Below are 24,230 nucleotides of genomic sequence, written 5' to 3'. Positions count from 1 at the left end.
AATGGGACTGTGGGACATTGAGTACTGTTAGGGGAATGGGACTGTGGTACATTGAGTACTGTGAGGGGGATGGGTCTGTGTTACATTGAGTACTGTGAGGGGGATGGGACTGTGGGACATTCAGGAGAGTGAGGAGAATGGGACTGTGGGACGTTGATTACTGTGAGGGGGATGGGAGTGTGGTCCTTTGAGTTCAGTGAGGGGGATGGGACTGTGTGACATTCAGGAGAGTGTGGGGGATGTGACTGTGGTACATTGAGTACTGTGACGGTAATGGGACTGTGGTACATTGAGTACTGTGAGGGGGATGGGACTGTGGTACCTTGAGTAGTGTGAGGGGAATCGGTCTCTGTTACATTGAGTACTGTGAGGAGGATGGGACTGTGGTACATTGAGTACTGTCAGGGGAATGGGACTGTGGTACATTGAGTGCTGTGAGGGGAATGAGGCTGTGATACATTGAGTACTGTGAGGGGAATGTGACTGTGGTACATTGAGTACTGTGAGGGGAATGGGACTGTGGTACATTGAGTACTGTGAGGAGGATGGGACTGTGGTACATTGAGTACTGTGAGGAGGATGGGACTGTGGTACATTGAGTACTGTGAGGGGAATGGGACTGTAGTACATTGAGTACTGTGAGGGGGGTGGGACTGTGGTACATTGAGTACAGCGAGGGAGATGGGACTGTGGTACATTGAGTACTGTGAGGGGAATGGGACTGTGGTACAGTGTGTACTGTGAGGTGGATGGAATTGTGGCACATTGAGTACTGTGTGGGGTATGGGACTGTGGGACATTGAGCACTGTGAGGGGATTGGGACTGTGGTACATTGAGTACTGTGAGGGGAATGGGGCTGTGGTACATTGAGTCCTGTGAGGGGAATGGGACTGTGGTACATTGAGTACTGTGAGGGGGATGAGACTGTGGTACATTGAATACTGTGTGGGGTATGGGTCTGTGGTACATTGATTACTGTGAGGGGAATGGGACTGTGGGACATTGAGCACTGTGAGGGGATTGGGACTGTGGTACATTGAGTCCTGTGAGGGGAATGGGACTGTGGTACATTGAGTACTGTGAGGGGGATGAGACTGTGGTACATTGAATACTTTGAGGGTGATGGGACTGTGGTACATTGAGTTCTGTGACGGGAATGGAACTGCGGGACATTGAGGACTGTGAGGGGCATTGGACTGTGGTACCTTGAGTACTGCGAGGGAGATGGGACTGCGGGACATTGAGTACTGTGAGGTGGTTGGGACTGTGGTACATTGAGTACAGTGAGGGGGATGGGACTGTGGTACATTGAGTACTGTGAGGGGGATGGGACTGTGGTACATTGAGTACTGTGAGGGGAGTTGGACTGTGGTACATTGAGTACTGTGAGGGGAATGGGACTGTGGTACATTGAGTACTGTGAGGGGAATGGGACTGTGGTACATTGAGTACAGTGAGGGGAATGGGACTGTGGGACATTGAATACTGTGAGGGGAATGGGACTGTGGTACATTGAGTACTGTGAGGTGAATGGATCTGTGGAACATTGAGTACTGTGAGGGGGATGGGACTGTGGTAAATTGAGTACTGCGAGGGAGATGGGACTGTGGGCCATTGAGTACTGTGAGGGGAATGGTGCTGTGGTACATTGAGTACTGTGAGGGGAAGGGATTCTGGTACATTGAGTACTGTGAGGGGAATGGGACTGTGGTACATTGAGTACTGTGAGGGGAATGGGACAGTGGGACATTGACTACTGTGAGGGGAATGGGACTGTGGTACATTGAGTACTGTGAGGGGAATGGGACTGTGGGACATTGAGTACTGTGAGGGGAATGGGACTGTGGTACATTGAGTACTGTGAGGGGAATGGGACAGTGGGACATTGAGTACTGTGAGGGGAATGGGACTGTGGTACATTGAGTACTGTGAGGGGAATGGGACTGTGGTACATTGAGTACTGTGAGGGGAATGGGACTGTGGTACATTGAGTGCTGTGAGTGGGATGGGGTTGTGGTACATTGAGTACTGTGAGGGAAATGGGACTGTGGTACATTGAGTACTGTGAGGGGAATGGGACTGTGGTACATTGAGTACTGTGAGGGGGATGGGACTGTGGTACATTGAGTACTGTGAGGGGGATGGGACTGTGGGACATTGAGTACTGTGAGGGGATGGGACTGTGGGACATTGAGTTCAGTGAGGGGGATGGGACTGTGGGACATTCAGGAGAGTGAGGGGGATGTGACTGGTCTACATTGAGTACTGTGAGGGGAATGGGACTGTGGTACATTGAATAATGTGCAGGGAATGGGACTGTGGGACATTGAGTACTGTGAGGGGAATGGGGCTGTGGGACATTGAGTACTGTGAGGGGAATGGGACTGTGGTACATTGAATACTGTGAGGGGAATGGGACTGTGGAACATTGAGTACTGTGAGGGGAATGGGGCTGTGGTACATTGAGTACTGTGAGGGGAATGGGACTGTGGTACATTGAATACTGTGAGGGGAATGGGACTGTGGTACATTGAGTACTGTGAGGGGGATGGGACTGTGGGACATTGAGTACTGTGAGGGGGATGGGTCTGTGTTACATTGATTACTGTGAGGGGGATGGGAGTGTGGTCCTTTGAGTTCAGTGAGGGGGATGGGACTGTGGGACATTCAGGAGAGTGAGGGGGATGTGACTGTGGTACATTGAGTACTGTGAGGGTAATGGGACTGTGGTACATTGAGTACAGTGAGGGGGATGGGGCTGTGATATATTGAGTACTGTGATGGGGATGGGTCGGTGGGACATTGAGTACTGTGAGGGTGATGGGACTGTGGTACATTGAGTACTGTGAGGGGAGTTGGACTGTGGTACATTGAGTACTGTGAGGGGAATGGGACTGTGGTACATTGAGTACTGTGAGGGGAAGGGACTCTGGTACATTGAGTACTGTAAGGAGAATGGGACTGTGGGACATTGAGAACTGTGAGGGGGAAATGACTGTGTTACATTGATTACTGTGAGGGGGATGGGACTGTGGGACATTCAGGAGAGTGAGGAGAATGGGACTTTGGGACATTGAGTACTGTGAGGGGAATGGGACTGTGGGACATTGAGTACTGTGAGGGGAATGGGACCGTGGGACATTGAGTACTGTGAGTGGGATGGGAGTGTGGTCCTTTGAGTTCAGTGAGGGGGATGGGACTGTGTGACATTCAGGAGAGTGAGGGGGATGTGACTGTGGTACATTGAGTACTGTGAGGGGAATGGAGCTGTGGTACATTGAGTAATGTGATGGGGATGGGTCTGGGGGACATTGAGTACTGTGAGGGTAATGGGACTGTGGTACATTGAGTAATGTGAGGGGAATGGGACTGTGGTTCATTGAGTACTGTGAGGGGGATGGGACTGTGATACATTGAGTACTGTGAGGGGAATGGGACTGTAGGACATTGAGTACTGTGAGGGGGATGGGTCTGTGGTACATTGAGTACTGCGAGGGGCATGGATCTGTGGTACATTGAGTACTGTGTGGGGTATGGGACTGTGGTACATTGAGTACTATGAGGGGAATGGGACTGTGGGACATTGAGAACTGTGAGGGGGATTGATCTGTGGTACATTGAGTACTGTGAGGGGGATGGGTCTGTGGTACATTGATTACTGTGAGGGGAATGGGACTGTGGTACATTGAGTACAGAAAGTTGAATGGAACTGTGGTACATTGAGTACTGTGAGGGGGATGAGACTGTGGTGCATTGAGTACTGTGAGGAGGATGGGACTGTGGTGCATTGAGTACTGTGAGGAGGATGGGACTGTGGTACATTGAGTGCTGTGAGGGGAATGGTGCTGTGGGACATTGAGTACTGTGATGGGGATGGGACTGTGGTACATTGAGTACTGTGAGGAGGATGGGACTGTGGTACATTGAGTATTGTGAGGGGGAAGGGACTGTGGTACATTGAGTACTGTGAGGGGAATGGGTCTGTGGTTCATTGAGTATTGTGAAGGGGATGGGACTGTGGTACATTGAGTACTGTGAGGGGGATGGGACTGTGGTACATTGAGTACTGTGAGGGGAATTGGACGGAGGTACATTGAGTACTGTGGTTGGAATGGGACTGTGGTACATTGAGTATTGTGAGGGGGTTGGGACTGTGATATATTGAGTCCTGTGATGGGGATGGGTCTGTGGGACATTGAGTACTGTGATGGGGATGGGACTGTGGTACATTGAGTACTGTGAGGAGGATGGGACTGTGGTACATTGAGTACTGTGAGGGGGAAGGGACTGTGGTACATTGAGTACTGTGAGGGGAATGGGTCTGTGGTACATTGAGTATTGTGAAGGGGATGGGACTGTGGTACATTGAGTACTGTGAGGGGGATGGGACTGTGGTACATTGAGTACTCTGAGGGGAATTGGACGGAGGTACATTGAGTACTGTGGTTGGAATGGGACTGTGGTACATTGAGTATTGTGAGGGGGTTGGGACTGTGATATATTGAGTACTGTGATGGGGATGGGTCTGTGGGACATTGAGTACTGTGAGGGTGATGGGACTGTGGTACATTGAGTACCGTGAGGGGAATGGGACTTTGGTACATTGAGTACTGTGAGGAGGATGGGACTGTGGGACATGGAGTACTGTGAGGGGAATGGGACTGTGGGACATTGAGTACTGTGAGGAGGATGGGACTGTGGGACATGGAGTACTGTGAGGGGAATGGGACTGTGGGACATTGAGTACTGTGAGGGGAATGGGACTGTGGTACATTGAGTACTGTGAGGGGGATGGGTCTGTGTTACATTGATTACTGTGAGGGGGATGGGACTGTGGTACATTCAGGAGAGTGAGGAGAATGGGACTTTGGGACATTGAGTACTGTGAGGGGGATGGGAGTGTGGTCCTTTGAGTTCAGTGAGGGGGATGGGACTGTGTGACATTCAGGAGAGTGAGGGGAATGGGACTGTGATACATTAAGTACTGTGAGGGGAATGGGACTGTGGTACATTGAGTACTGTGAGGGGAATGGTGCTGTGGTACATTGGGTATTGTGAGGGGAATGTGACTGTGGTACATTGAGTACTGTGAGGGGAATGGGACTGCGGTACATTGAGTACTGTGAGGGGGATGAGACTTTGGTACATTGAGTACTGCGAGGGAGATGGGCCTGTGGGACATTGAGTAATGTGAGGGGGATGGGACTGTGGTACCTTGAGTATTGTGAAGGGGATGGGACTGTGGTACATTGAGTACTGTGAGGGGGCTGGGACTGTGGGACATTGAGTACTGTGAGTGGGATGGTACTGTGGTACATTGAGTACTGTGAGGGGAATGGGTCTGTGGGACATTGAGTATTGTGAGGGGGTTGGGACTGTGATACATTGAGGACTGTGAGGGGAATGGTGCTGTGGTACATTGAGTACTGTGAGGGTGATGGGACTGTGGCACATTGAGGACTGTGAGGGGAATGGTGCTGTGGTACATTGAGTACTGTGAGGGTGATGGGACTGTGGTACATTGAGTACTGTGAGGGGAATGGGACTGTGGGACATTGAGTATTGTGAGGGGGTTGGGACTGTGATACATTGAGGACTGTGAGGGGAATGGTGCTGTGGTACATTGAGTACTGTGAGGGTGATGGGACTGTGGTACATTGAGGACTGTGAGGGGAATGGTGCTGTGGTACATTGAGTACTGTGAGGGTGATGGGACTGTGGTACATTGAGTACTGTGAGGCTAATGGGACTGTGGGACATTGAGTAATGTGAGGGGAGTGGGACTGCGGTACATTGAGTACTGTGAGGGGAATGGGACTGTGGTACATTGAGTACTGTGATGGAGATGGGACTGTGGTACATTGAGTACTGTGAGGGGGATGGGTCTGTGGTACATTGAGTACTGTGAGGGAGATGGGACTGTGGTACATTGAGTACTGCGAGGGAGATGGGACTGTGGTACATTGAGTACTGTGAGGGGAATGGTGCTGTGGTACATTGAGTACTGTGAGGGGAATGGGACTGTGGGACATTGAGTACTGTGAGGGGGACGGGACTGTGTTACATTGAGTACCGTGAGGGGAATGGGTCTGTGGGACATTGAGTACTGTGAGGGGAATGGGACTGTGGGACATTGAGTACTGTGAGGGGGATGGGTCTGTGTTACATTGATTACTGTGAGGGGGATGGGACTGTGGTACATTCAGGAGAGTGAGGAGAATGGGACTTTGGGACATTGAGTACTGTGAGGGGGCTGGGACTGTGGGACATTGAGTACTGTGAGTGGGATGGGACTGTGGGACATTGAGTACTGTGAGGGGAATGGGACTGTGGGACATTGAGTACTGTGAGGGGAATGGGACTGTGGTACATTGAGTACTGTGAGGGGAATGGGACTGTGGTACATTTAGTACTGTGAGGGGGATGGGACTGTGGTACCTTGAGTACTGTGAGGGGGATGGGGCTGTGGTACATTGAGTACTGTGAGGGGGATGGGACTGTGGGACATTGAGTACTGTGAGGGGGAAGGGACTGTGGGACATTGAGTACTGTGAGGGGAATGGGACTGTGGAGATTGAGTACTGTGAGTGGAATGGGACTGTGGTACATTGAGTGCTGTGAGGGGGTCGGACTGTGGTACATTGAGTACTGTGAGGAAGATCGGACTGTGGTACATTGAGTACTGTGAGGGGAATGGGACTGTGGTACATTGAGTGCTGTGAGGGGAATGGGGGTTTGGTACATTAAGTACTGTGAGGGGGATCGGACTGTGGTACCATGAGTTCTGTGAGGGGGATCGGACTGTGGTACATTGAGTACTGTGAGGGGAATGGGACTGTGGTACATTGAGTGCTGTGAGGGGAATGGGGGTTTGGTACATTAAGTACTGTGAGGGGGATCGGACTGTGGGACATTGAGTACTATGAGGGGGATAGGACTGTGGTACATTGAGTACTGTGAGGGGAATGGGACTGTGGTACCTTGAGTACTGTGAGGGGAATGGGACTGTGGTACATTGAGTACTGTGAGGGGAATGGGACTGTGGTACATTGAGTACTGTGAGGGGAATGGGGCAGTGGTACATTGAGTACTGTGAGGGGGATGGGACTGTGGTACATTGAGTACTGTGAGGGGGATCGGACTGTGGTACATTGAGTACTGTGAGGGGAATGGGACTGTGGTACATTGAGTACTGTGAGGGGAATGGGGCAGTGGTACATTGAGTACTGTGAGGGGAATGGGACTGTGGTACATTGAGTACTGTGAGGGGAATGGGACTGTGGTACATTGAGTACTGTGAGGGGAATGGGACTGTGGTTCGTTGAGTACTGTGAGGGGGATGGGACTGTGATACATTGACTACTGGGAGGGAAATGGGACTGTGGTACATTGAGTACTGTGAGGGGGATGGGTTTGTGGTACATTGAGTACTGTGAGGGGGATGGTGCTGTGTAATCCTTTGTGTTCAGTGAGGGGAATGTGACTGTGGTACATTGAGTACTGTGAGGGGGATGGGTCTGTGGTACATTGAGGACTGAGAGGGGAATGGGACTGTGGTACATTGAGTACTGTGAGGGGAATGGGACTGTGGTTCGTTGAGTACTGTGAGGGGGATGGGACTGTGATACATTGACTACTGTGAGGGAAATGGGACTGTGGGACATTGATTACTGTGAGGGGAATGGGACTGTGGGACATTGAACACTGTGAGGGGCATGGATCTGTGGTACATTGAGTACTGTGAGGGGGATGGGTCTGTGGTACATTGAGTACTGTGAGGGGGATGGTGCTGTGTAATCCTTTGAGTACAGTGAGGGGAATGTGACTGTGGTACATTGAGCACTGTGAGGGGAATGGGACTGTGGTACATTGAGTACTGTGAGGGGGATGGGTCTGTGATACATTGAGTACTGTGAGGGGGATGGGACTGTGGTACATTGAGTACTGTGAGGGGGATGGGTCTGTGGTACATTGAGTACTGTGAGGGGAATGGGACTGTGGTACATTGAATACTGTGAGGGGGTTCGGACTGTGGGACATTGAGTACTGTGAGGGGAATGGGACTGTGGTACCTTGAGTACTGTGAGGGGAATCGGACTGTGGTCTTTTGAGTACAGTGAGGGGAATGTGACTGTGGTCCGTTGAGTACTGTGAGGGAAATGGGACTGTGGGACATTGAGTACTGTGAGGGGGATGGGTCTGTGGTACATTGAATACTGTGAGGGGGATGGTGCTGTGTAATCTTTTGAGTTCAGTGAGGGGGATAGGACTGTGATACATTGAGTACTGTGAAGGGGTTCGGACTGTGGGACATTGAGTACTGTGAGAGGGATGGGACTGTGTTACATTGAGTACTGTGAGGGGAATGGGACTGTGGTACCTTGAGTACTGTGAGGGGAATGGGACTGTGGTCCTTTGAGTACAGTGAGGGGAATGTGACTGTGGTACATTGAGTACTGTGAGGGGAATGGGACTGTGGTACATTTTGCTCTGTGAGGGGAAATGGACTGTGGTACATTGAGTACTGTGAGCGGGATGGGAATGTGGTACATTGAATACTGCGAGGGAGATGGGACTGTGGGAAATTGAGTGCTGTGAGCGGGATGGGACTGTGGTACATTGAGTGCTGTGAAGGGAATGGGACTGTGGTACATTTTGTACTGTGAGGGGAATGGGACTGTGGTACATTGAGTACTGTGAGGGGGATGGGGCTGTGGGACATTGAGTACTGTGAGGGAGATGGGACTGTGGTACATTGAGTGCAGTGAGGGGAATGGGGCTGTGGTACCTTGAGTACTGTGAGGCGGAATGTGGGTTTGGTACATTAAGTACTGTGAGGGGGATCGGACTGTGGGTCATTGAGTACTGTGAGGGGAATGGGGCTGTGGTACATTGAGTACTGTGAGAGGATTGGGACTGTGGTACATTGAGAACTGTGAGGTGAATGGGACTGTGGTACATTGAGTACTGTGAGGGGGATGGGACTGTGGCACATTGAGTTACTGTGAGGGCAATGGGAATGTGGGACATTGAGTACTGTGAGAGGATTGGGACTGTGGTACATTGAGAACTGTGAGGTGAATGGGACTGTGGTACATTGAGTACTGTGAGGGGGATGGGACTGTGATACATTGACTACTGTGAGGGAAATGGGACTGTGGGACATTGATTACTGTGAGGGGAATGGGACTGTGGGACATTGAGTACTGTGAGGGGGATGGGTCTGTGGTACATTGAGTACTGTGAGGGGGATGGGTCTGTGGTACATTGAGTACTGTGAGGGTGATGGGACTGTGGTACATTGAGTACTGTGAGGGGGATGGGACTGTGGTACATTGAGTACTGTGAGGGGGATGGGACTGTGGTACATTGAGTACTGTGAGGGTGATGGGACTGTGGTACATTGAGTACTGTGAGGGGGATGGGACTCTGGTACATTGAGTACTGTGAGGGGGATAGGACTGTGGTACATTGAGTACTGTGAGGGGGATGGGTCTGTGGTACATTGAGTACTGTGAGTGGAATGGGACTGTGGTTCATTGAGTACTGTGAGGGGGATGGGACTGTGATACATTGACTACTGTGAGGGAAATGGGACTGTGGGACATTGATTACTGTGAGGGGAATGGGACTGTGGGACATTGAACACTGTGAGGGGCATGGATCTGTGGTACACTGAGTACTGTGAGGGGGATGGGTCTGTGGTACATTGAGTACTGTGAGGGGGATGGTGCTGTGTAATCCTTTGAGTACAGTGAGGGGAATGTGACTGTGGTACATTGAGTACTGTGAGGGGAATGGGACTGTGGTACGTTGAGTACTGTGAGGGGGATGGGACTGCGGTATATTGAGTACTGTGAGGGGAATGGGTGTGTGATACATTGAGTACTGTGAGGGGGATGGGACTGTGCTACATTGAGTACTGTGAGGGGGATGGGTCTGTGGTACATTGAGTACTGTGAGGGGAATGGGACTGTGGTACATTGAATACTGTGAGTGGGTTCGGACTGTGGGACATTGAGTACTGTGAGGGGAATGGGACTATGGTACCTTGAGTACTGTGAGGGGAATCGGACTGTGGTCTTTTGAGTACTGTGAGGGGAATGTGACTGTGGTCCGTTGAGTACTGTGAGGGAAATGGGACTGTGGGACATTGAGTACTGTGAGGGGGATGGGTCTGTGGTACATTGAGTACTGTGAGGGGGATGGTGCTGTGTAATCTTTTGAGTTCAGTGAGGGGGATAGGACTGTGAAACATTGAGTACTGTGAAGGGGTTCGGACTGTGGGACATTGAGTACTGTGTGGGGAATGGGACTGTGGTACTTTGAGTACTGTGAGGGGAATGGGACTGTGGTACTTTGAGTACTGTGAGGGGAATGGGACTGTGGTACATTGAGTACTGTGAGGGGAATTGGAGTGTGGTATATTGAGCACTGTGAGGGGGATGGGACTGTGGTACATTGAGTACTGTGTGGGGAATGGGACTGTGGTACATTGAGTACTGTGAGGGGGATGGGACTGTGGTACATTGAGTACTGTGAGTGGAATGTGACTGTGGTACATTTAGTACTGTGAGGGGAATGGGACAATGGGACAATGGGACATTGAGAACTGTGAGGGGAATGGTACTGTGGTACATTGAGTACTGTGAGGGGAAATGTTGACCAGGAGCTGCATGGGTTATACAGAGCACACCCTGTCCGAAAACGGAGACGGGAATGTTGACCAAGAGCAGCAGGGATTATTCAGAGCACACACCGGCCAAAACACAGAGATGGGAATATTGACCAGGAGCTGCAGGAGTTATACAGAGCACACCCTGGCCACACAGAGATGGGATTGGTGAACAGGGGCTGCTGGGATTATACAGAGCACACCCTGGCCACACAGAAATGGGAATGTTGAGCAGGAGCTGCAGGGGTTAGACAGTGCGCACCCTGGACACACAGAGATGGGAATGATGACCAGGAGCTGTCGGGGTTATACAGAGCACACCCTGGCCACACAGATTTGGGATTGTTGGCCAGGAGCTGCAGGGGTTATACAGAGCACACCATGGCCACACAGAGATGGGAATGTTGACCAGGGGCTGCTGGTGTTATACAGAGCACACACACACTGGCCACACAGAGAGGGGAATGTTGACCAGGAGCTGCAGGGCTTATACAGAGCACACCCGGGCACACAGAGATGGCAATGTTGACCAGGAGCTGCAGGGGTTATACAGAGCACACCCGTGCCACACAGAGATGGGAATATTGAGAAGGAGCTGCAGGGGTTAGACAGAGCACACCCTGGCCACACAGATGTGGGAATGTTGAGCAGGTGCTGCAGGGATTCTACAGAGCACACCCTGGCCACACAGAGATGGGAATGTCGGCCAGGAGCTGCAGGAGTTATACAGAGCACACCCTGGACACACAGAGATGGGAATGTTGACCAGGAGCTGCAGGAGTTATACAGAGCACACCCTGGCCACACAGAGATGGGAAAGTTGACCAGGAGCTTCCAAGGTTATACCGAGCACAACCTGGCCACACAGTGATGGGAAAGTTGACCATGAGCTGCTGGGGTTATACAGAGCACACCCTGGCCACACAGAGATGGCAATGTTGACCAGGAGCTGCTGGGGTTATACAGAGCACACCCTGGCCACACAGAGATGGGAATGTTGACCAGGAGCTGCAGGGGGTCTCCGGAGCACACCCTCGCCAAACAGAGATGGGAATGATGACCAGGAGCTGCAGGTGTTATACAGAACACACCCTGGCCACACAGAAATAGGAATGTTGACCAGGAGCTGCTGGGGTTATACAGTGCACACCCTGGCCACACAGAGATGGGAATGTTGACCAGGAGCTGCCGGTGTTAGACAGAGCACACCCTGGCCGCACAGAGTTGGGATTGTTGACCAAGAGCTGCTGGGGGTTTCCACAGCACACCCAGGCCACACAGAGATGGGAATGTTGACCAGGAGCTGCAGGGGTTGTACAGAGCACACCCTGGCCACACAGAGATGGGATTGTTGACTTGGAGCTGCTGGGGTTAGACAGAGCACATCCTGGCCACACAGAGATGGGATTGTTGTCCAGTAGCTGCAGCGGTTTTACGGAACATACCCTCGCCACACAGAGATGGGAATGTTGACCAGCAGTTGCAGGGGTTATACAGAGAACACCCTGACCACACAGAGATGGGAATGTTGTCCATGAGCTGCAGGGGTTATACAGAGCACACCCTGGCTACACAGAGATGGGATTGTTGACCAGGAGCAGCAGGTGTTATACAGAGCACATACTGGCCACTCAGAAATGGGAATGTTGACCAGCATCTGCTGGGGTTATACAGTGCACACCCTGGCCACACAGAGATGGGAATGTTGACCAGGAGCTGCCGGAGTTATACAGAGCACACCCTGTCCACACAGAGATGGGAATGTTGACCAGGAGCGGCAGGGTTTATACAGAGCACACCCTGGCCACACATAGATGGGAAAGTTGACCAGGACCTGCAGGGGTTATACAGAGCACACGCTGGCCACACAGAGATGGGAAAGTTGACCAGTAGCTGCTGGGGTTATACCGAGCACACACTGGACACACAGAGATGGGAATGTTGACCAGGAACAGCCAGGGGTATACAGAGCACACTCTGGCCACATACACAGATCGCAATTTTGTCCATGAGCTGCAGGGGTTATACAGAGCACAGCGTTGCCACACAGAGAAGGGAATGTTGAGAAGGAGCTGCAGGGGTTAGACAGAGCACACCCTGGCCACACAGATGTGGGAATGTTGATCAGGTGCTGCAGGGATTCTACAGAGCACACCCTGGCCACACAGAGATGGGAATGTCGGCCAGGAGCTGCAGAAGTTATACAGAGCAAACCCTGGACACACAGAGATGGCAATGTTGACCAGGAGCTGCAGGAGTTATACAGAGCACACCCTGGCCACACAGAGATGGGAAAGTTGACCAGGAGCTTCCAGGGTTATACCGAGCACAACCTGGCCACACAGAGATGGGAAAGTTGACCATGAGCTGCTGGGGTTATACAGATCACACCCTGGCCACACAGAGATGGCAATGTTGACCAGGAGCTGCTGGGGTTATACAGAGCACACCCTGGCAACACAGAGATGGGAATGTTGACCAGGAGCTGCAGGGGGTCTCCGGAGCACACCCTCGCCAAACAGAGATGGGAATGATGACCAGGAGCTGCAGGTGTTATACAGAACACACCCTGGCCACACAGAAATAGGAATGTTGACCAGGAGCTGCTGGGGTTATACAGTGCACACCCTGGCCACACAGAGATGGGAATGTTGACCAGGAGCTGCCGGTGTTAGACAGAGCACACCCTGGCCGCACAGAGTTGGGATTGTTGACCAAGAGCTGCTGGGGGTTTCCACAGCACACCCAGGCCACACAGAGATGGGAATGTTGACCAGGAGCTGCAGGGGTTGTACAGAGCACACCCTGGCCACACAGAGGTGGGAATGATGACCAGGAGCTGCAGGGGTTATACAGAGCACACCCTGGACACACAGAGATGGGAAAGTTGACCAGTAGCTGCTGGGGTTATACCGAGCACACACTGGACACACAGAGATGGGAATGTTGACCAGGAACAGCCAGGGGTATACAGAGCACACTCTGGCCACACACACAGATAGCAATTTTGTCCATGAGCTGCAGGGGTTATACAGAGCACAGCGTTGCCACACAGACATGGGAATGTTGACCAGGAGCTGCTGGAGTTATACAGAGCACACCCTGGCCACACAGACATGGGAATGTTGACCAGGAGCTGCTGGGGTTATACAGAGCACACCCTGGACACACACACAGATGGGAATGTTGACCAAGAGCTGCAGGGGTTATACAGTGCACAGCCTGGCCACACAGAGATGGGAATGTTGACCAGGAGCTGCCGGAGTTATACAGAGCACACCCTGTCCACACAGAGATGGGAATGTTGACCCAAAGCTGCTGGGGTTATACAGAGCACACACTGGCCGCACAGAGATGGGGTTGTTGACCAGGAGCTGCTGGGGTGATACAGTGCACACCCTGGCCACACAGACATGGGAATGATGACCAGGAGCTGCAGCGGTTATACAGAGCACACCCTGGCCACACAGATATGGGAATGTTGACCAGGAGCTGCAGGGTTATACAGAGCACACCCTGGCCACACAGAGATGGGAATGATGACCAGGAGCGGCAGGGTTTATACAGTGCACAACCTGGCCACACAGATATGGGAATGTTGACCAGGAGCTGCTGGGGTTATACAGAGCACACCCTGGCCACAGAGAGATGGGAATGTTGACCAGGAGCTGCAGGGGTTATACTGAGCACACCCTGGCCACACAGAGATGGCAATGTTGACCAGGAGCTGCAGGGGCTATACAGAGCACACCCTTGCCACACAGAGATGGGAATATTGAGAAGGAGCTGCAGGTGTCATACAGAGCACATCCTGGCCACACAGAGATGGGAATGTTGACCAAGAGCTGCAGGAGTTTTCCAGAGTTCAGCCTGGCCAAACACATACATGGGAATGTTAACCAGCATCTGCAGGGGTTGTACAAAGCACATCCTGGCCACACAGAGATGGGAATGTTGTACAGGAGCTGCAGGGGTTATACAGAGCACACCCTGGTCACAGAGAGATGGGAATGTTGTACAGGAGCTGCAGGGGTTATACAGAGCACACCCTGGCCACACAGAGATGGGAATGTTGACCAGGAGCTGCTGGGGTTATACAGAGCACATCCTGGCCACAGAGAGATGGGAAAGTTGACCAGGACCTGCAGGGGTTATACAGAGCACACCCTGGCCACACGCACAGATGGGAATGTTGACCAGGATCTGCAGGGTTATACGCAGCACACCCTGGACACACAAAGATGGGGATGTTGACCAGGAGCTGCCAGTGTTATACAGAGCACAACCTGGCCACACAGAGATGGGAATGTTGACCAGGAGCTGCAGGGGTTATACAGAGCTCACCCTGGCCACACAGAAAGGGGAATGTTGACCAGGAGCTGCTGGGGTTATCCAGAGCACAACCTGGCCACACAGAGATGGGAATGTTGACCAGGAGCTGATGGGGTTATTGGGAGCACACCCTGCCCACACAGAGATGCGAATGTTGACCAGGAGCTGCTGGGGTTATACAGAGCACAGCCTGGCCACACAGAAATGGGAATGTTGACCAGGGGCTGCAGGGGTTATAGGGAGTACACCCTGCCCACAAGAGATGGGAATGTTGACCAGGAGCTGCTGGGGTCATACACAGCACACCCTGGCCACACACACAGATGGGAATGTTGACCTGGAGCAGCCGGGGTTATACAGACCACAGCCCGGCCACACACACAGATGGGAATGTTGACCAGGAGCAGCCAGGGCTATACAGAGCACACACTGGCCACACAGAAATGGGAATGCTGACTAGGAGCTGCTGGGGTTATACAGAGCACACCCTGGCCACACAGAGATGAGAATGTTGACCAGGAGCTGCAGGAGTTATACAGAGGACAGTCTGGCCACTCAGCGATGGGAATGTTGACCAGGAGCTGCAGGGGTTGTACAGAGCACACCCTGGGCACACAGAGATGGGAATGTTGTCCAGGAGATGCAGGGGTTATACAGAGCACACCCTGGCCACACAGAGATGGGAATGTTGACCAGGTGCTGCCAGGGTTATACAGAGCACAACCTGGCCTCACAGAGATGGGAATGTTGACCAGGTGCTGCTGGGGTTATACAGAGCACACCCTGGCCACACAGACATGGGAATGTTGACAAGGAGCTGCTGGGGTTATACAGAGATCACCCTGGCCACACACACAGATGGGAATGTTGACCTGGAGCTGCAGGGGTTATACAGAGCACACCCTGGCCACACACACAGATGGGAATGTTGACCAGGAGCTGCAGGGGTTATACGGAGCACACCCTCGCCACAGAGAAATGGGAATGTTGACCAGGAGCTGCAGGGGTCATACAGAGCACACCCTGGCCATCAGAGATGCGAATGTTGACCAGGAGCTGCAGGGTTTGTACAGAGCACATGCTGGCCACACAGTTGTGGTCACGTTGAGCAGGAGCTGCAGGGGTTCGACAGAGCACACCCTGGCCACACACGGATGGGAATGTTCACCAGGAGCTGCCGGAGGAAAACAGAGCACACCCTCGCCACACAGAGATGGGAATGTTGACCAGGAGCTGCAGGGGTTATACAGAGAACACCCAGGCCACACAGAGATGGGAATGTTGACCAGCAGTTGCAGGGTTATACAGACCACACCCTGGCCACACAGAGATGGGAATGCTGACCAGGAGCTGCAGGGGTTATACGGAGCGCACCCTGGCCGCACAGACATGGGAATGTTGACCAGGAGCTGATGGGGTTATACAGTGCACACCCTGGCCACATAGAGATGGGAATGTTGACCATGAGCTGCAGCGGTTTCAAGAGCACACCCTGGCCACACAGAGATGGGTATGTTGGCCAGGAGCAGCAGGATTTATACAGAGCAAACCCTGGCCACACAGAGATGGGAATGTTGATCAGGTGCTGCAGGAGTTATACAGTGCACACCCTGGACACACAGAGATGGGAATGTTGACCAGGAGCTGCAATGGTTATACAGAGCACACCCTGGCCACACAAAGTTGGGATTGTTGACCAGGAGCTGCTGGGGTTATACAGAGCATACCCTGGCCACACAGAGATGGGAATGTTGACCAGGAGATGCAGGGTTATACCGAGCACTTCCTGGCCACACACCGATGGGAATGTTGACCAGGAGCTGCAGGGGTTATACGGAGCACACCCTCGCCACACAGAGATGGGAATGTTGACCAGGAGCTGCTGGGGTTATACAGAGAACACCCTGGCCACATACAGAGAGGGGAACGTTGACCAGGAGCTGCAAAAGTTATACAGTGCACACCCTGGCCACACACGGATGGGAATGTTCACCAGGAGCTGCCGGAGGAAAACAGAGCACACCCTGGCCACACAGAGATGGGAATGTTGAGCAGGAACTGCAGGGGTTAGAAAGTGCACACTCTGGCCACAAATAGATGGGATTGTTGACCAGGAGCTGCAGTGGTTATACAGTGCACACCCTGGCCACACAGAGTTGGGATTGTTGTCCAGGAGCTGCTGGGGTTATACAGAGATCACACTGGCCACACAGATGGGAATGTTGACCAGGAGCTGCAAAAGCTATACAGTGCACACCCTGGCCACACACGGATGGGAATGTTCACCAGGAGCTGCCGGAGGAAAACAGAGCACACCCTGGCCACACAGAGATGGGAATGTTGAGCAGGAACTGCAGGGGTTAGACAGTGCACACCCTGGCCACACAGACATGTGAATGTTGACCAGGAGCTGCTGGGGTTATACAGAGAACACCCTGGCCACAAAGATATGGGAATGTTGACCAGGAGCTGCCGGGGTTATACAGTGCACACCATGGCCACACAGAGATGGGAATGTTTAACAGGAGCTGCAGGGGTTATACAGTGCACACCCTGGCCACATACGGATGGGAATGTTCACAAGAGCAGCCGGAGGAAAACAGAGCACACCCTGGCCACACAGAGATGGGAATATTGAGCAGGAACTGCAGGGGTTAGACAGTGCACACTCTGGCCACATGGAGATGGGATTGTTGACCCGGAGCTGCAGGGGTTATACAGTGCACACCATGGCCACACAGAGATGGGAATGTTGACCAGGAACTGCAGGGGTTATACAGTGCACACCCTGGCCACACAGATGGGAATGTTGACCAGGAGCTGCAGGGGTTATACAGAGCACACCCTGGCCACACACAGAGATGGGAATGTTGACCAGGAGCTGCAGGGGTAATACAGAGCACACCCTGGCTACACACAGAGATGGGAATGTTGACCAGGAGCTGCAGGGGTAATACAGAGCACACCCTGGCTACACAGAAATGGGATTGTCGACCAGCAGCTGCTGGGGTTATACAAAGCACACCCTGGCCACACAGAGATGGGAATTTGACCAGGAACTTCAGGGGTTATACAGTGTACACCCTGGCAACACAGAGATGGGAATGTTGACCAGGAGCTGCAGGGTTATACAGTGAACATCCTGGAACAAAGATGTGGGAATCTGGAGCAGGAGCTGCAGAGGTTATACAGAGCACACTGTGGCCACACAGAGATGGGAATGTAGACTAGGAGCTGAAGGCGATATACAGTGCACACCCTGGCCACAGAGTGATGGGAATGTTGACCAGAAGCTGCTGGGGTTATACAGTGCACATCCTGGCACATAGAGATGGGAATGTTGACCAGGAGCTGCCAGGGTTATACAGAGCACAACCTGGCCACACTGACATGGGAATCTTGACAAGGAGCTGCAGGGGTTATACGGATCACACCCTCGCCACACAGAAATGGGAATGTTGACCAGGAGCTGTTGGTGTTATACAGAGCACACCCTGGCCACACAGAGCTGTGAATGTTGACCAAGAACTGTAGGTGTTATGCAGAGCACACCCTGGCCACACACAGATGGGAATGTTGACCAGGAGCTGCAGGGGTTATACAGAGCACACCCTGGCCACACACAGATGGGAATGTTGACCAGGAGCTGCAGGGGTTATACGGTGCACACACTGGCCACACAGAGATGGGAATGTTGACCAGGAGCTGCAGGGGTTATACGGTGCACACACTGGCCACACAGAGATGGGATTGTTGATCAGGCGCTGAGGGGTTATCCAGAGCACACCCTGGCCACACAGAAATGGGATTGTCGACCAGCAGCTGCTGGGATCAAACAGAGCTCACCCTGGCCACACAGAGATGGGAACGTTGACCAGGAGCTGCCAGGGTTATACAGAGCATAACAAGGACACACAGAGATGGGAATATTGACCAGGAGCTGCTGGGTTTAACCAGAGCACACCCTGGCAACACAGAGATGGGAATGTTGACCAGGAGCTGCCGGAGTTATAGAGAGTACGCCCTGGCCACACACAGAGATGGGAATGTTGACCAGGAGCTGCCGGAGTTATAGAGAGTACGCCCTGGCCATACATAGATGGGAATGTTGACCAGGAGCTACTGGGGTTTTACAGTGCACACCCTGGTCACACACAGAGATGGGAATGTTGACCAGGTGCTGCCGGAGTTATAGAGAGCACACCCTGGCCACACAGAGATGGGAATGTTGACCAGGAGCTGCTGGGTATAACAGAGCACAACTTGGCCACACAGAGATGGGAATGTTGAACTGGAGCTGCTGGGGTTATACAGAGCAGACCCTGGACACACAGCGATGGGAATGTTGACCTGGAGCTGTCGGGGTTATACAGAGCTCACCCTGGCCACAAAGATATGGGAATGTTGACCAGGAGCTGCCGGGGATACACAGAGAACACCCTGGCCACAAAGATATGGGAATGTTGACCAGGAGCTGCAGGGGTTATACAGAGCACACCATGGCCACACAGAGATGGGAACGTTGACCAGGAGCTGCTGGGGTTATACAGTGCACAACCTGGCCACACAGAGATGGGAATGTTGGCCAGGAGCTGCAGGGGCTATACAGTGCACACCCTGGGCACAGAGTGATGGGAATGTTGACCAGCAGAAGCGGTTATACAGAGCATACCCTGGCCACACAGAGATGTGAATGCTGACAGGCTCTGCAGGGATTATACAGAGCACACCCTGGCCACACAGAGATGGGAATGTTGTCCAGGAGCTGCCAGGGTTATACAGAGCACAACCTGTCCACACAGAGATGGGAATGTTGACCAGGGGCTGCTGGGGTTATACAGAGCACAACCTGTCCACACAGAGATGGGAATGTTGACCAGGGGCTGCTGGGGTTATACAGAGCACAACCTGTCCACACAGAGATGGGAATGTTGACCAGGGGCTGCTCGGGTTATACAGAGCACAACCTGTCCACACAGAGATGGGAATGTTGACCAGGGGCTGCTGGGGTTATAGGGAGCACACCCTGCCCACAAGAGATAGGAATGTTGACCAGGTGCTGCTGGGGTTATACAGAGCACACCCTGGCCACACACACAGATGGGAATGATGACCAGGAGCTGCAGGGGTTATACGGAGCACACACTCGCCACACAGAAATGGGAATGTAGACCAGGAGCTGCCGGAGTTATACAGAGCACACCTGGCCACACAGAGATGGGAATGTTGACCGGGAGCTGCAGGGGTTACACAGAGCACACCCTGGCCACATATTGATTGGAATGTTGACCAGGAGCTGTAGGGTTTATACAGAGCACACCCTGGCCACACAGAGACGGGAATGTTGACCACGAGCTGCTGGGGTTATACAAGCACAACCTGGTCACACACAGAAATGGGAATGTTGACCAGTTGCTGCAGGTGTTATACAGAGCACAACCAGGACACACAGAGATGGTAATGTTGACCAGGAGCTGCACCGGTTATACAGAGCACATCCTGGCCACACAGAGAAGGAACTGTTGACCTGGAGCTGTAGGGGTTATACAGAGCACACCCTGGCCACACAGATATGGGAATGTTGACCAGGAGCTGCAGGGGTTATACAGAGCACTCCCTGGCCACACAGAGATGGGAATGTTGACCAGGAGCTGCAGGGGTTACACAGAGCACTCCCTACCACATTGAGATCGGAATGTTGACCAGGAGCAGCAGGGGATATACAAGCACACACTGGTCTCACACAGAGATGGGAATGTTGACCAGGTGCTGGAGGGGCTATGCAGAGCACACCCTGGCCACACACAGGTGGGAATGTTGTCCAGGAGCTGCCGGGGTTAGACAGAGCACAGCATGGCCGCACAGAGATGGAAATGTTGACCAGGAGCTGCAGGGGTTATACAGTGCACACCCTGGCCACACACAGAGATGGGAATGTTGACCAGGAGCTGCAGAGGTTACACATTGCACACCCTGGCCACACAGAGATGGGAATGTTGACCAGGAGCTGCTGGGTTTAACAGAGCAGACCCTGGCCACACAGAGATGGGAATGTTGAACTGGACTGCTGGGGTTATACAGAGTACACCCTGGACACACAGAGATGGGAATGTTGACCTGGAGCTGCCGAGGATTATAGAGAGCACACCATGGATACACATTGATGTGAACTTTGAACAGGAGCTTCAAGGGTTACACAGAGCACGCCCTGGCCACACAAAGATGGGGAAGTTGACCAGGACCTGCGGGGGTTACACAGAGCACAACCTGGCCACATAGAGACCAGGATGTTGTAGGGAGATTCAGGAGTTATGCAGAGCACACCCTGGCCACACAGAGATGGCAATGTTGAACAGGAGCTGCAGGAGTTACACAGTGCACACCCTGGTCACACAGAGATAGGAACGTTGACCAGGAGCTGCAGGGGTTATACACAGGACATCATGGCCACACAGAGATGGGAATGTTGACCAGGGGCTGCAGGGGTTATACAGAGCACATCCTGGAAACACAGAGATGTGATTGTTGACCAGGAGCTGCCGGGGTTTTTCAGTGCACGTCCTGGCCAAACACAGAGTTGGGAATGTTGACCAGGAGCTGCAGTAGTTATACACTGCACACCGTGGCCACAAAGAGATGTGAATGATGACCAGGAGCTGCAGGGGTTATACAGTGCACACCCTGGCCACACACAGAGAGGGGAACGTTGACCAGGAGCTGCAGGAGTTATACAGTGCGCACCATGGCCACACACGGATGGGAATGTTCACCAGGAGCTGCCGGAGGAAAACAGAGCACACCCTGGCCATACAGAGATGGGAATGTTGAGCAGGAACTGCAGGGGTTAGACAGTGCACACTCTGGCCACAAAGAGATGGGATTGTTGAACAGGAGCTACAGGGGTTATACAGAGCACACCCTGGCCACACAGAGATGGGAATGTTGACCAGGAGCTGCCAGGGTTATACAGAGCATAACCAGGACACATAGCGATGATCATGTTGACCAGGAGCTGCAGGGGGTATACAGAGCACACCCTGGCCACACAGAGATGGGAATGTTCACCAGGAGCTGCAGGGGTTATATAGAGCACACCCTGGACACCCATTGATGGGAATGTTGACCAGGAGCTGGGGTTATACAGAGCACACATTGGCCAGACAGAGATGCGAATGTTGACCAGCAGCTGCAGGGGTTATACAGAGCACACGCTGGCCACACAGAGATGGGAATGTCGACCAGGAGCTGCCGGACTTATGCAGAGCACGCCCTGGCCACACAGAGATGGGAATGTTGACCAGGAGCTGCAGGGGTTATACAGAGCACACCCTGGCCACACAGAGACGGGAATGTTGACCAGGAGCTGCTGGGGTTATACAGAGCACAACTAGGACACACAGAGATGGTAATGTTGACCAGGAGCTGCACCGGTTATACAGAGCACATCCTGGCCACACAGAGAAGGGAATGTTGACCAGGAGCTGCAGCGGTTATACAGAGCACACCCTGGCCACACAGATATGGAAATGTTGACCAGGAGCTGCAGGGGTTATACAGAGCACACCCTGGCCACACACAGAGGTGGGAATGTTGACCAGGAGCTGCAGCGGTTATACAGAGCACACCCTGGCCACACAGAGATGGAAATGTTGACCAGGAGCTGCAGGGGTTATACAGTGCATACCCTGGCCACACCGAGATGGGAATGTTGAACTGGAGCTGCTGGGGTTATACAGTGCACACACTGGCCACACAGAGATGGAAATGTTGACCAGGAGCTGCAGGAGTATACAGAGCACACCCTGGCCACACAGAGATGGGAATGTTGACCTGGAGCTGCCGGGGTTATAGAGAGCTCACACTTGGTACACATTGATGGGAATGTTGACCAGGAGCTTCAGGAGTTATACAGAGCACACCCTGGCCACACAGAGACGGGAATGTTGTAGGGAGATTCAGGAGTTATGCAGAGCACACACTGGCCACACAGAGATGGGAATGTTGAACAGGAGCTGAAGGAGTAATACAGTGAACTCCCTGGCCACACAGAGATGGGAATGCCTACCAGGGGCTGCAGGAATTATACACTGCACACCGTGGCCACACAGAGATGGGAAAGATGACCAGGAGCTGCTGGGGTTATACAGAGCACACCCTGGCCACACAGAGATGGGAATGTTGACCAGGAGCTTCCGGGGTTATACAGAGCACACCCTGGCCACACACACAGATGGGAATGTTGACCAGGAGCTGCAGGGCTTATACGGAGCACACCCTCGCCACACAGAAATGGGAATGTTGACCAGGAGCTGTTGGTGTTATACAGAGCACACTCTGGCCAAACAGAGCTGCGAATATTGACCAAGAACTGCCGGTATTATACAGAGCACACCCTGGGCACACAGAGATGGGAATGTTGACCAGGAGCTGCTGGGGTTATACAGTGCACACACTGGCCACACAGAGATGGGAATGTTGACCAGGAGCTGCTGGGGTTATACAGAGCACACCATGGCCACACAGAAATGGGATTGTCGACCAGCAGCTGCTGGGGTTATACGGTGCACACCCTGTCCACACAGAGATAGGAATGTTGACCAGGAGCTGCAGGGGTTTTACAGAGCACACCCAGGCCACACAGAGATGGGAATGTACACCAAGAGCTGCTGGGGTTACACAGAGCACACCCTGGCCACACAGAGATGGGAATGTTGACCAGCAGCTGCTGGGGATATACAAGCACACCCTGGGCACACAGAGATCGGAATGTTGAACAGGTGCTGGAGGGGTTATGCAGAGCACACCCTGGCCACACAGAGATAGGAATGTTGACCAGGAGCTGAAGTAGTAATACAGTGCACTCCCTGGCCACACAGAGATGGGAATGTTGACCAGGGGCTGCTGTGGTTATATAGAGCACACCCTGGAAACACAGAGATGTGATTGTTGACCAGGAGCTGCCGGGATTTTTCAGTGCACGTCCTGGCCAAACACAGAGATGGGAATGTTGAACAGGAGCTGCAGTAGTTATACACTGCACACCGTGGCCACACACAGATGGGAATGTTTCCAGGAGCTGCCGGGGTTTACACATTCTGCACCCTGGTCACACAGAGATGATAATGTTGACCAGGAGCTGCTGGGTTTAACAGAGCACACCCTGGCCACACCGAGATGGGAATGTTGAACTGGAGCTGCTGGGGTTATACAGAGCACACCCTG

The sequence above is a fragment of the Scyliorhinus torazame genome, chromosome 20, assembly GCF_047496885.1.
Source record: "Scyliorhinus torazame isolate Kashiwa2021f chromosome 20, sScyTor2.1, whole genome shotgun sequence".
Classification (NCBI taxonomy): Eukaryota; Metazoa; Chordata; class Chondrichthyes; order Carcharhiniformes; family Scyliorhinidae; genus Scyliorhinus; species Scyliorhinus torazame.
This window is presented reverse-complemented; position numbering follows the sequence as displayed.